The sequence below is a fragment of the Chiroxiphia lanceolata genome, chromosome Z (genome assembly GCF_009829145.1).
Source record: "Chiroxiphia lanceolata isolate bChiLan1 chromosome Z, bChiLan1.pri, whole genome shotgun sequence".
Lineage (NCBI taxonomy): Eukaryota > Metazoa > Chordata > Aves > Passeriformes > Pipridae > Chiroxiphia > Chiroxiphia lanceolata.
The window spans coordinates 791,242-805,940 of NC_045671.1; the positions used below are offsets into that span (position 1 = coordinate 791,242).

The 14,699-nt window shown below is 54.0% G+C and overlaps 1 protein-coding gene across 3 annotated transcripts in view; it reads right to left on the minus strand.

Annotated features, from left to right (window-relative positions):
- Positions 1–11,636, minus strand: part of MAPK4 (mitogen-activated protein kinase 4) — a 47,351-nt gene extending 35,715 nt beyond the window's left edge. For 2 of the 3 annotated variants that reach the window (XM_032675533.1, XM_032675531.1), the window contains exon 1: positions 11,572–11,636. The gene's annotated coding sequence lies outside the window, so the exon portion shown is untranslated. Of the gene's footprint in view, positions 1–9,813; positions 9,995–11,571 lie in introns of those variants that run through there. The other variant, XM_032675532.1, reaches the window with a different exon arrangement.
- Between the last annotated feature and the right edge of the window lie 3,063 nt (positions 11,637–14,699).

Sequence of the window (14,699 nt, forward strand, 5' to 3'; positions counted from 1 at the left end):
AGGTTCTGCTCTGTCCCACGTGGGGACTGTGCTCCTGAGACAGCGCAGAATCCCAGAAGATAAGGGGCTGATGAGTATGTCCCAAACACCAACAGCCGGGTGGCTGCTGAACTAACCAAGGATTGTTGGGAATAACAGCCAAAGATTGTTGGGAATAACCAAGGATTGCTGGTAATAATTGAGAAAGACCAGGATGTGGCTGGAGAACGGGCCATGCAGAGGAAGGGCAGCACTTTTATGGGACAAACACCCTTGTTCTAGCTCCTGGAGATCAGCACGGCACAGGAATGAGGCCAAGAAGTTGGTATGGACTGTAGGGGAATCAAGACAACCCAAGGCTCCCAAGGCCTCTGAACCATTCCCAGAAAGGTATGAGAGACTGTGCACAAGAAATAATTTGCATAAAAAGCCAGGAACTTCTCCCCAGGAACGGGAACACTTCTCTAAAGTGGTGCCCCCACCAAACCCAGGCAGCGCCCACAGGACCCTGGATATCCTGTCAGCTGGATCAACCATCAGCCCAGACAGGGCTGGTGATTTTTCCTCTCTCTTTCTTCCTTTCTCTCTCTCCTCCTCTTCAATTCATCCCCTTTCACCCCACCCCTTTATCTAAACCCACTGCCATGTGCTCATGCCAGGAGGCCAGGACCAACACACCAATTCCCAGACCAAGCGAGTAATTTCCCAGTAAAACTTTCGTGAGCTTTTTTTCAGACCCTCTGATTTTTGCTGTTCCTTTCAGCCACGAGCACCTACAAACCCTGGATGCCCCCTTCCCCTGAGGGGTGGGGTGTCACACACAGCACTTTGTGTCCAAGCTGATCACAGCCCGGGAGGAGAAATGTCCCACCAACACACCTCTGGTGGAAAAAAACAGACAGGAGCTGGAGGTGAACACAGGTATCAAAGCCCAAACAGCACCTGGCAGGAGCACAGGTGAGAGAGCACTGCCTGCTGCACAAGGATTGTGTGAACCAGGCATGATCCTGCCTCTGGGGTGCCCAGAAGGGAGGGAGGGGAGGGAGACAGCAGCTCCACAGCAAAACTGGGAGGTTGTGAAGGTTTGGGTTGGTTTGCTCTGTTTTCAGGTCTGATGCAGGGCTAGAGCAATGCAATTAAGGTCCTCTGCACCAGCCCGGGCTCTAGGCCCCCAGTGCCCAGCATCTGCCTGAATATTGCTCTGAAACACCCCTTCTGCTCTGCCCAGGGCTGTGAAAGAGCGATCAGGATGGAGCAATTTCACAGCCTTAATCCTTTCCTTCACTTTTGGCTCCAGTGGGTGGCAAGATAACCATTTTACAAAAGCAATCATGCCAAGAAAACCTGGCTGAGTGGTTTGGTTTGCAAAGACTCGAGGAGCCTCGGAGACTCCCCCTTCAATCTCTACTGCTCGCAAAAATGCTTATGTTCCTGAAGCATTTTGCAGCTCTTACAGCGGGGATAAAGAAGAGCTGACACACATGTTGTGGCAACAAAGATTACTTTTGCTGTCTGAGTCGTAGCAGGCATACGAGATTTATTCAGATAAAAGAGGTCAGAGCAGGAAATGAGCTTAGATTCCAGGCTGTGAGTCCAAACCACTGGGAGATTTGGTGACTCCACGGGGGGACGGGCACCCTGCGCCCCCAGCAAGGGATGTTCTGTGTTTGGCATCACTCCTCACGCCCTTCCCAGGGTCTGCAGGGCTGTCTGGCCTCCTCAGCCTCACGGCACCGGTGAAACAAAACGGGTGAGAGCAGCACAGGTACCAACCCACACTTTTCCATGGGGAAAAAGAGACTTTCCAGACTTTGCCCTGACAGCTGCTGCTGCGTTAATCCTGCGACTGCTCCTGGGACCTGCTGAAACACACGTTTCCACGCACTGAAAAGATGTTGCAAGTATTATAACCAGAATTTCCTCCAAGCTACTCCTCTTTTCTTCACAACACGCTCTCTCGGCCCATTTTGCTGCCTTTGAAGAGCAGGCAGCAATTAGCTTTTCAGCTCAGAGATATGTGATTTTTTTTTTTTTTCATCCTCAGTCCTGTCTTTAACACAGGAGACCTCAGCATTTCTAATGACTCAAAGAGACCAGGACTGTAAAAGCCTTTCCCAAAAGCAGGTTTGCCTCTGTGCTCTCCAAACAACACAAGATAAGGAGGCCCTTTGAGTGCTCTGATCAAACTCCAGCACGATCAGTGCCACTAACGGGTCTTGTTTGTGTCTGCACCACCCTCATCCTTTCCCTGCAGCACTTACATTCTGTTAATTAGTTGGTATTTACCAAAAACCCGCTTGTGTGTCACCTGCCTGGAGGTGAGCAGTGATGCCACTGGAGCCGGAGGGACACACAGATGGCACGGGCACCTGTCACATGCCCCACATCAAACAGGTATTTTGGGAGCAGGTCCAGCCACCTCGTTACCCTCAGCATTTTTGCTTCCTTTTCAAACAAGCAGAACGTGCCCCTCTGTCTAATAACAAGGGCAGGTCAGACTCGAGTGAAGCTGAAACGTGAGACGAGTCAAAAAGTCGATCGTACATCCAACACTGATATTTTCTGGCAAACGTAAAGCCCGTCAAGGTGCCCTTTGAGACTTCCCTGCCCCTTGTCCGAGCAGAAAGGAGATGACTCAGAGGAGATGGCACCGTGCTCGTCGCGATCCTCTCGCTGCCACCACTTACGGATCCAGATTTGTTTTTCTGAAAGAGTCTCATCAAATTTCCCATTTCCTTGATTCCGCTACCACAGAGTCCAAAACCAACCTCGGCTGTGAGCAAATACAGGAGACAGAAGTGAAACGTTCAATTCTGCATTAAATTGGGTCCCACTGAAGTCAAGCAAATGGTGGCACAGGCGTGAAGGAGGGAAGAACACATTCCAGCTCCTGTTGGATGCAGCTGGACGCACATCTGCCCCAGTCCTGCAGCATCCCTTTCAGCCTACAGCAACTCCACGAGCTACAAGACCTGACTCTCTCCATCCCACAGGCACTTCTGCTTCACAGGGCTTCCTATTTTGGCTCCCCCAGGAAGAGCTCCTGGCCACCCATTCCCTGCTCCCAGCTTTCCTCAGCAAGAGGACAAGCCTTGCCAACATTCATGGATACAGCAGCAGCCCGCTCCATCCTTAGTGCCTTGCCAAAAGCACGTCATTATTTCTAATTTATGGCATTTCTGCATTTATGACCATGCTCAGATGGGGAGATGTGGGAGGAAACGAAGGCTGTCCTGCTCATTTCAGGCTCTGGCTTTCTGAAGTCGATATGACCTCAAATTTAAAAAATAAATAAATAAAAAATTGAAAACAAACAAACAAAACCCACGGAGAAATCAGAATTCCCAGAAATTAAATAACTGCAATTCTTAAAAAAAAAAATTACCTGAAATGCTCTCTGGGTCAGATTCACTTCTTGTAAGAGAGATGAAAGGTAGTCATGGAATCATAGAATGGTTTGGGTTGGAAGGGACCATCAGAGATTGTCTCATTCCCACCCCTGCCATGGGCAGGGACACCTTCCACTAGACCAGGTTGCTCCAAGCCCCATCCAACCTGGCCTTCAACACTTCCAGGGATCCAGGGGCAGACACAGCTTCTCTGGACAACCTGTGTCAGGGCCTCACCACCCTCACAGACAGGAATTCCTTCCCAATGTTCCATCTAACCCTGCCCTCTGACAGTGGGAAGCCATTCCCCCTTGTCCTGTCCCTCCATCCCCAAGTCCCTCTCCAGCTCTCCTGGAGCCCCTTTAGGCCCTGGAAGGGGCTCTCAGGTCTCCCTGGATCCTTCTCTTCTCCAGGTGAACACCCCCAGGTCTTGGCCTGTCCTCTGATCATTTTTGTGTCCCTCCTCTGACAGAGGATTAGCTCCTGTTCACACATCAGGAGCTCCAGCACAGCTGTGATGGGATGTGATGAAGTTCCACGCCCCCAGGGACGCAGCTCAGGTCCTGGGATCACCCTCCTGGGCTCAGGTGTAGACCCTTCCCCACCCAGCCATCCCACCACCACTCTTTGGCTGCGACGTGGGCATTTGGCCTCTGCAGCCCTGAAACCAAACCAGGAGCACACCAGCCTCTCAGGACACCCCTGGGGAGCGGGGAGAAGAGCCCAGCACTCAACCCAGTCCCAGTATTTCAAGCTGTAGTACTGACAGAAAGGCAAAGACACTTTTTTTTTTTCCTCGTCCCATTCTCCTTGATCTCATTTTAATTGGAACCGGTCCCAGCTCAATCAGATCCTGAGAAGCCCAGCACCTACTCTCTGTCCTTGAAATCATTTTAAGCCAGGACCTACTTCCACGCTGGCATTTCCAGCCCTGCCCCCTCACAGCATGCAAAGGGTTTAATTTACCTTTACCCAAAGGCACTTTCTCATAGTTCACAACTTTCCATATTTCACAGGACAGGGTAAGGGGAGTTAATGGAGCACAGAGCCCCAGCAAGGAGCTGGGTACAACTGGTGCTGTGACAGCAGGTACAGGATGATATTCCACCCTGACCCCAACCAAACATGGTCCTGCCTCCCCTCCTCCATAAACCCACACGGTTTGGGGCTGGGAATGCCCCCAGCTCCTCTTGGAGGGATCACAGACACCCAAGTGAGAGATGGGGAAGGTGGAACAACTCCTTCCTGAAAGGCTCATGCCTCCATAGCTGGTATTCTGCATTTTCCCAGCCCCACCTCACTTTTAGGCAGGAACAAGCCTCTCTCAGAGTCCGGAGATGATCTGCACAGTTTCCTTTAGGAAGGGATTGTGGGAGAAGGGCTTAGGAAGCCTGCAGTCAGTGCTCCAGCCTTTACTCCGAAACATGAAATTTGATTGGCCCTTTTATCCTAGTTTACATAGCTGACTGTTGCAGGTGCATCAGTTACCATGGAATTAACACTGCTGTAAAACCAGGTGTAGCCAAGAATTAAATCGTGCAAACAATCCGAGCAGCTGGGACAGATGGACACCCAAGGTATCAGCCTAGGGGACTGTTTGCTCTTCCCCTAGAATCCAGAGGGGTCCTAACACGAAGCTGAGGCACAGCCAGGTCACTTCCTCGGGAAATCACAAGGACTCGGGGTCTCCCGTCGCTCAGCCTGGGAGTAAAACCACGGGTCAGGGCAGTTGGTTTTTATTTACCAGCAGCTCACAGCAGGTGAGGACAGCACCTGGGTGCAAGAGGAGACGCACGACTAAGGACACAAGGGCAGGACGCAGGCTTCCAGGCAGATCCATCCCGGATCCCGGGAGGGGACCGCTCTGCCCGCAGGGAGCGGCTGCGCAGCCGGAACGATGCGGGAGCATCCCCGCGGTGACCCGGCAGGCAGGCACACACCGGGCACTGCTGCTCACACGGACACGGGCACTCTGAGAAGCTCCTTCCCCAGGTTCCCCCGCTCCTTCCCTTCCTCCCAGGAACGCCCCGAGGATAAGCAGGAGCCGTGTAGCTCTGGGCTGCGGCAGCGGCGTGGGCTGGGCGGCTTCCTACGGAGATGACTGTTGTGTATAATATAGAAACTGAGCTGCTTGTTCCAAGCACAACCACGCCGGCTGCTTTTTAAAGACAGGCTCAGCTTGGGTGGAAAGTGCTGCAGGAACACGCAGCGTTATTTCCTCCCGCAGACTCCAAGCCGGGGGAAGTTTTCAGGAGCCGAGATTTGGGAGCTTGTTCCGCTCCTGACCCGGCTGCGGTGACAGGGAGTGACGGCAAGGTCACCCTGGCACCTTCCAGCGGGGCTAAAATCGGCTCCTGTAAATCCTCACATGCAATTCTGCCTGGAAAGCCCTCAAAGCAGATCACTGTTTAATCTCGCTCTAGCACTGACCGGGCTTCCCGGTGCCAAGCTTGGGCTGCACCCGTCGGCACCGTGCCTGCCTGGGAGAGCACGACTGGTGAGGTCTGAAGGGTGTAAGTGGTCATTTGGGACAGGAGCATGAGGACACTGAGGCACAAGACTCGGTGTTGAGTGTGTCAAAATAATTCACCCACGGGGAGTGTGTGATTTCCTTCTGCCAGCCATAAGTACCGAATCTCCTGCTCTCCCCAAGGAGGACAACATCTCGCCACTGTTCATCACCTCCATGTGCCCAGAGGGGCAAATAAAAATGCCACAGTGCAAACAACTAATAGATAATCGACACCAAAGCCAAGGAGCACACCAGTAGGTCTTTTGGATGATAAGTCACTGCTGGCACACGGGAGCAGGTCACATTTCAGTGTTAATCGCCCATGGAGTAGCAGCAGGTTTATGTGACAAGGATGAAGCCAAAATGAACTGCCATGTCTAATGCAAGTCTTCTTCTATTATAGTTTCTTTCTGTTTCCCTGCTAGTCACAGAAACATGCCCAAAATAATGGCAGCAGTGTCTAAATTTGAAAGGGCAAATTTCACAAAGCCCAAAGCAGCTGTTGGCATCACTGAGAGCAAGGGAGCCGCTTAAAGCTTCCACCAAAAAACTCCAGAAGTTACAAACACGGAGAAGCAGCAGGATTTAAACAATGAAAATGCCATTCTGGTAAAAAATGAGATGTGGAAAATGCGTGGAAACGTGATCTTTCTAGGCACAGAAAAGGAGAAAGAAACGGCTCTGGAAAAGAAATGTCCAAGGTCGGTGAGTGATGAGAACCTCTAAAAGAATCCATTAAATCTGTACAGCCAACAGAATTAATTGTAAAATAAGGCACTTTTTAAGCATGCTAGGAATAGAGAATTAGATAGCTGCCAGATTCACTGTTAGGCACCATCAGTAAAACTGGAAGCGAGCGTTGTGCTGCGATGGGATAAAACAGTTACCGAAGAGGATGAGAGAAACCCAGCCTACAGATTGACCGTGTGCACCCCGTCATGCAAAACAGGGTCTTTCCCAACAACCTCCCGTGCAACCTGCCCTAAAGCCCCTTAAAACCCCCTTAACAACAGGAATTTCAGTACTGACGAACGTCTGCCAAAACAAAGCATTTTAAAACCAACCACCGAAACTCAGAAACTTCGTTTAGCCACAGTATTTAGGTGAAAGGCGGGAGCAGCAGGCAACCCGGGGTCAGCTCCAGCTACAAAGGCAGGACAGGAATTTCAGGTAAATACACGAACCGGAGGCTAAAAATACAATTCCTATCAGCCAGCTGAATTTCCTGGAATTAGCTCTATTTAGAAGAGTTATTATCTATCTAAAAGACATTATTACTGCCTCGACACAGCGTTTGCCCGCGTTCCAGCTCAGAATATTCTGTGATTCTCCAGAGCACGTAATATTTTGAGGATGAATCTCGCAGCAGGTGTAACCAACTCCACGCACGTTAGGTGTGTGCTGGTACAGCCCCCAGTGTGGCCGCTGGTAAGTGAGATCAGAGAGGGAGAACAGCACCAAAGCACCGTCTTTTGGGATTTTTTTGTCGCTGCTCAGTCTGATCTGCGATTCCTTCCGGGGGATTATACTGAACACAAATCTGTAACACAAAAAACCCCACAGTAACCAAAGGATGGCTTGCTGATGACACAGTTGCATGAAGACCTAAATCAGCTCAGTGGATGTCACAGTGGTCCAACAGACCATGTTTTCGAGTTGGAATGTAACACACGAAGGCCAGGGAAGGGAACTCTGCCAGAGCCAGGAAAGGATTTGGGATGAGCGTGGGGCATCTCTTTTGCATAATGCATCAGAGCAAAGCCAGAGCAAAAGTAGGTCCTCGAAGGTGCCAATTTCCAATGGGAAATACATCCACAAAGAGTCAAAAAACGAGCTCACGGCTACGCAGTGGCACAGCCAAGGTCGCGGCTGCCTCCAGGCAGGCACCTGGGCAATGTGGTCACACCAGGGGCACCCCAAGGGTGGCCACAAAAAAAGGTACACGGCAGGAGCGCCTCGGCACCTTCAGACTCCCGAGGAGCAGGTGAAGAGGTGACCCGTCACTGCGGGCTGGGAGTGAGGAGTCACGTTTGTGACAAGGACACAACAACACCCCCTTCCTCCGCAAGTCAAAGCTAGCAAAGTTCAACCTTGAAATGAGATAGCATCTCTCCAGAGTGAGAGCAATTAAATGTTGGCACAAGGTACGGGGGGAGGGGGGGGAAGGGGGGGAGGGAGGGGGTGGGACGACTCACCACTGCTCAGAGCCATTAACACAAAATTAACAGCCTGGTTTTTTAACCCAGACTTCTGCGCCTGCAGGAGGATGAGCTGCAAACGTTTCCCTGCAGTTGCATTTCTGCAACACCTCTCCCCCACCTGGGGACGTGGAAAGTTTCAGAGGGGTTTTTTTTATGCTTCAAGAGAGAGTCCAGAGTGGTTGGGGAAGAGCAGGGTCATGCTAAAAAAAAAAGAAAGATCCAAGGCAAAAAGACGAAACCCCAAAGTTTGCAGGCACTGGGTGAGATTTATCTCGCTTAAATTTAGACCTCTCGATCTCAGATATCCAAGTCAGAACCAGAACCCTGAAAACCGTTTGCCTGTGCTGTGTATGAAGCTTTCCAAAGGGTGAAACGTTTCCCATTTGGGAGGTGCCTGTATCCCCCACTTGGTGAGGGGAAGCTCAGAACAGACGCTTTCAGATGCCCAAGCAAGGGCAGACAAATGGCATCTACTGAAACAGCTTCAACTGCGAGCTGCCTCATGCCACCTGCAAAACTGAGAGTTTAGTTCAGCTCATAACACCAGTTCTGGCGATTCTGCCCTGCTGCTCAGCACCCAGGAGCAGAATGAGAAGCTAATCCAGCTCCTGGAGGCAGGTCTTCACGTCTCTGTTATATGTGTAAAGAAAAGATAAACAGAGACCATCTGCATGGAGGACTCAACCTGGAGAGCTTGAGGTTGGCCAAGATGCTTGCAGTCCTTCTTTCTGAGTTATTTGATTGGGATTGCAGATTTTATCAGTCCTCACTAACAGGGTGGGCTGCAGCTGGAGGAGGGAAGGACTGCTGTGAATCACAGTCACAGAATCGTTTTGCTTGGAAAAGCTCTCTAAGACCACGGAGTCCAAACATTAACCCAGCACTGCCCCAGCCCACCACTAACCCGTGTCCCCAAGGGAGCCTGATCCTTTGCTTTGGCTCCAAGGCGAGGGCAGAAGCTCACAGAGATGGTCCTCCCAAGCACAGGGGCATCAACAGAACACGGATGATCGTGCCCCTTTACCCTCTCCTCCTCTGCAGGGAGGGGGAATGCTGATGTTCACCTGCTGTGTGTGAGATTTTTCCTCAAAATATTCAGCATAAATCTAGCCCTTACTCCTGCAATACCCTCACTACAGTCGTGGTCTCCCGTTCCCTGCAGCCCTTCACCCGCACACCTCCAGCTTGTCACCTTCAACCTGACAGACATCTGTCCAGCCAAAAGGAGGAAGGGCACTGCAAATCTGACCTCGATCCCATGGTCCCCAGGCGTGGTTCTGCAGGAGGGGAGGCTGGACTCCTGCTGCAGACCAGGAGAGGGAAAGGCGCTCCGTGTTTGCTGGGAAGTTCCCAGCGCCAGATAGGATTAGTCGTGTCTAATTAACTGTGAGGAGCAAGCAACACAGAGCTGAAAGCAGAGAGGGAGACCCCCTCAGCAGCAGCCAGGCTTTGCATGTCCACTCCAAGCCGGCTGCTTCAACAAGAGAAACCCCTGACATTGCACATCACCTTCTCCAGCCGCGACATTCCCCGAGCACACAGATAAGACACAGGCAACAGAGGTACCTGAACACCTCCAACACTCAGAAAAGGCTGAGCTTGGGGTGCACACCTGGGGGACCCTCTGCCCTGACCAGCCCCACACCTCCGGGCTGGAGGCTGCATCCGGGCAGCCATGCAGGGACAGCCCCCAGGGTTGGGTTTCCTCCCCCCTCCACTTTCTGGTACTCACACCACATCAGCCCGGGATGGATCTTCCCGAGGTGCTGTGCCTCCTGCCACGGCAGCCACACACACCTTTCCCTGCACACCGAGCCTGTCTGATGCCATTGAAGCCTGGGCTGTCAGCACCTGCCACCTCCACCCGAGGGTCTGGCTCAGGTGAGAGTAAATAATGTGACCAGGAGCAAACGCAGCCTGCCTTGGATGGGGGGAGAGCGAGGGAAGCAGGTTTATTTCTCCAGACACAGGGAAGGGCTCCGGGGACCTGCTGGGCACGCTGACACGAGCTCAGCTGCAGGTTTACCTGTGCAAGCCCACCAGTCTGTATATATAGACACTTTGGGCACATACAGACACAGACAGACCCACAGGGCACATATAGACACACAGGGCATGTACAGACACACAGAGCCTGTACAGACTCACAGGGCACATACAGACACACACAGAGCCTGTACAGACTCACAGAGCACATACAGACACACAGAGCCTGTACAGACTCACAGAGCACATACAGACACACAGAGCCTGTACAGACTCACAGAGCACATACAGACACACAGAGCCTGTACAGACTCACAGGGCACATATAGACACACAGGGCATGTACAGACACACAGAGCCTGTACAGACTCACAGGGCACATATAGACACACAGGGCATGTACAGACACACAGAGCCTGTACAGACTGACAGGGCATGTACAGACACATAGACAAATAGGGCACATACAGATGTGTAGAGCCATGGGGCACATATAGACACACATGGCACATACAGACCATAGAACACATACAGACACACAGTCCACCGAGACACATAGAGCCCATATAGACACACAAGGCACATACACAGAGCACATACTGACACATAGAGCCTGTATAGACCCTTAGAGCACACACAGACACACAGAGCCCCTAGAGATCCCTGGAGCACATACAGACACATAGAGCCTGTACAGACCCCTAGAGCACATATGGATACATAGAGCCCGTATAGATCCCTGGAGCACACACAGACACAGAGCCTGTATAGACCCCTAGAGCACACACAGACACACAGAGCCTGTATAGACCCCTAGAGCACGCACAGACACATAGAGCCTGTATAGATCCCTGGAGCACACACAGACACAGAGCCTGTATAGATCTCTAGAGCACATACAGACACATAGAGCCCGTATAGGTCCCTAGAGCACATATGGATACATAGAGCCTGTATAGATCCCTGGAGCACATACAGACACACAGAGCCTGTATAGATCCCTAGAGCACACAGAGCCTGTATAGACCGCTGGAGCACATACAGACACACAGAGCCCGTATAGATCCCTGGAGCACACACAGACACACAGAGCCTGTATAGATCCCTGGAGCACACACAGACCCATATAGCGCGCACAGACCCCACGGGGCACGTACAGACACACAGGGCACATACACACACACAGACCCCGCACAGCCCCACCGGGCACACAAAGACCCACCGAGCCCGCACAGAGCCGGGCAGCAGCAATGCCTGTGCATCCACCCGCCCTCTCCGGCAGCGAGCCGGCGCTCCCGCGGGTTCCCATCCCGGCGACGGGGGTCTCGGGCACGCCCGGCTGAGCCGCGGCGAAGGACGAGGCGACACCGGCACCGCTCCCGGCGGGCGATCCCGCACGGGGGGCACGGACCCGCTCCCCCCCGCACCCGCCTCCCCCCGGCACCGCGCCCCGCGGGGCTCGGGGACAGCGCGGGCAGTGCCGGGGCCGCTCCGCCGCACTCACCCACCGGGGCCGCTCCGCCGCACTCACCCACCGGGGCCGCTCCGCCATGGCCCGGCCGGCACCGGCACCGCGCCCGCCCCGCCTGACGTCACGCACCGGCCCCCGCCGCGCGGGGGCACCTGCGGGGGGCGGGACCGGGCGGGCGCTGCCCGACAGACCGGGGGGGCCGCGCAGGGGGACCCCCGGCAGCCCCGGCGGCAGCCGCGCCGAGGGCCGGTACCCCCCTCGCCATCCCCGGGAGAAGCAGCCCCAGGCGTCCTGTCACCACACCCTCACCCCCGACATCCCCGGGAGGAGCAGCCGGAGGGGTCCTGTCGCCCCTCGCCATCCCCGGGAGGAGCCACCCCAAGGTCCGGTCGCCCCTCGCCATCCCCAGGAGGAGCAGCCGGAGGGGTCCTGTCGCCCCTCGCCATCCCCAGGAGGAGCAGCCCGAGGGGTCCTGTCGCTCCTCGCCATCCCCCGGAGGAGCCGCTCCAAGGTCCGGTCGCCCCTCGCCATCCCCGTGACGATCTGCTGGAGGGATCCTCCCCCCCCCTTCCCCTGCCCCGCCATTCCCAGGAGGAACGGCCCCAGGGGTCTGCTCCCTCCCCCCTCGGCCATCCCCCGGAGGAGCCGCTCCAAGGTCCGGTGTCCCCCCACCATCTGTGTGAAGAGCCGGAAAGGTCCAGTCTCCCCCGATATCCCGGAGAGAAGCCGCCCCAAAGCCCGGGATACACCCCCGACATCTCCGGGAGGAGCCGCCAAAGCGGTCCGGTGCTCCCCGACATGCCCGGGAAGAGCCGGGAAGGTCCGGTCCCCTCTCCCCTCCCCCGCCTCGACATCCCCGGGAAAAGCCGCGCGAGGGATCCGGTGTCCCCCCGCCACCCCTCGGAGGAGCCGCCCAGAGGGGTCCGGCCCCCCGTCCCCAGTCGCCATCCCCCGGAGGAGCTGCCCCAAGGTGCGGTGCCCCCCGACACCCCCGGGAGGAGCAGCCGGAGGGGATCTGGTTCCCCTTTTCTGCTATAACCCCTGCGAGGAGCCGAGGGAGGGGGACCCTCCCTCAGGGCATCTCTCACAGCGGAGGGAGGTGGGCTGGGGCAAACCCCCTCGCTCAGACCCTGCAGGATGGGCTTTATGCCCTTTCCCCTCCCTGGACCCAACGTGTATTTGCTTCTCAGCCTTAATGTTTGGGTTTCCAGGTCTGCACCAAGCCAGTGTCCCTGTGGGACCATTCCAGGTTACCTGCTTTGGCCCCTGGAGCACAGCAGTGTCCTCGTGTCCCTCTGTTCCCGAGGTCTTCCCAATGGAGAAGGTGTAATGGATCACAGGTGAGGCAGCTGAGCTCCTCCCACCTACGAGTGGCTTGACCCACTGAGCAGCCTTAAAGGAAGAAAATTCGCTGTATGCTATATTTACAGTGTGAAAGAACAATTAAAGGAAGCTGCCTCAACAGTCTAAGTGGAGGAAGCACGATAGCTCGATAGTTATTGATCCCCTCCAGACAAGTGTGCTGCTTTGTTAGGGTTGGAGGAACCGAGCTTCCCTCGCCTGCTGCAGGGGAAATGGTGAGGAAAAATAAAAGAGAAAGTGCCCTGGTAAATTAGAACTCCCGGGGAATTACACAGGAGGAAATGGAGGTGTATAAACAATTGTTGGTAGTATAGGAATCTGTGACCACTCTGCTGTTTCACTGTCTAAGATAAAAATGAATGTTCCCATCCATTTACGCCACAAGCAGGAAGGTATTGAATTGGTGCTTATGCCTGTGAATGCAAGGAGGGAAACAGAGGAGAAAGAGGAATAGGAGGATTAACAGTTACTGCTAAACCTCCCTGGAAAACTGTTTCCATGTGCCCTGTTTGCCAAGTGGGGAGCTTACGCCCCTGGTTGTGATGAACACACAGCGAGGGAGATCAAAGGGCATCCTGGGGTCCTCTGGGCAAGAGCTCAGTGGGAGACAGTGGGGGTGTTTGGGCAAAGATGTTCTCCAACAGGACTGTTGTCTGGCATCGTGGTTCAAGGTTTCATTGCAGAGAACCACACAGTGCCACCCCCAGCTCCGATTCGAGGGCCCTGGTCTGGTGTTCAGCAGAGAGGTTTCCACCACTGGCACGGCTCAACAAAGTGCAAAGTGCTGTATGGGAACGGAAAACAACTCACCCCCCGGGCTGTGGGGTGAGGCTGGAGCACACAGACCCCGTGCTTTGGGAGCACTCTGTGCATCCACACTGGCTGTGAGTGAGCCGGGCATCGGAGAGCTTTGCTTCCACAGCTTGAAACCTTTGGTCTCTCAAGGAGGTTTTTTGGCACTGCCAGGCGCTGTTATGTTTCAACAAGCAGGCCAGGGATTTCTGGAGCGAGTCCAGAGGAGGCCACCAAGTTGATCAGAGGGATGGAGGAAAGGCTGAGAGAACTGGGATTGTTCAGCCTGGAGAAGAGGATTCAGGGTGACCTAATTGTGGCTTTCCAGTAACCTGCAGGGAACTTACAGGAAAGATGGGGCAAGACTGTTTACAAGAGCACATGCAAGAGTGACAGGACAAGGGGGAATGGTTCAAATTGAAGGAGAGTAGGTTTAGATTGAATACTAGGAAAAAATTCCTCCCTGTGAGGGTGATGAGGCCTTGGCACAGGTTGCCCAGAGAAGCTGTGGCTGCTCCATCCCTGGAAGTGTCCAAGGCCAGATTGGACGGGGCTTGGAGCAACCTGGGATAGTGGAAGGTGTCCCTGCCCAGGGCAGGGGGTTTGGAATGAGGTCCCCTTCCAACCCAAACCAGTCTGTGATTCTATGATTCCCTCTTTCAATTAGTAATAATAGCACATAAACACATTTTTTATATTTTCTTTTCAAGGCTGCACACCAGTTTGGCTGATATGAGTTTGGTTTGGGTGAAGAGGCTGGATATTTCTGGCACTTGATAAAACCAGGGTGCTGCTCAGCACCTCACAGGACCTTGGCAGTTGTCCCTGGCACAGCATGAACAACAAACTCTGGCAGTGCCATGAGCAGCACTGTGGAGTGTCTCCCACACCAGCCTAGCAACCAGCTCAGGACAAGTGTGGCAGGATCAGTTCCAAATGTCGACTGGGCAAAGGGGCTCCGTGCAAGCAGGATGATTAAAGGCAGTAACTGCAGGGTGCTGTGGTTT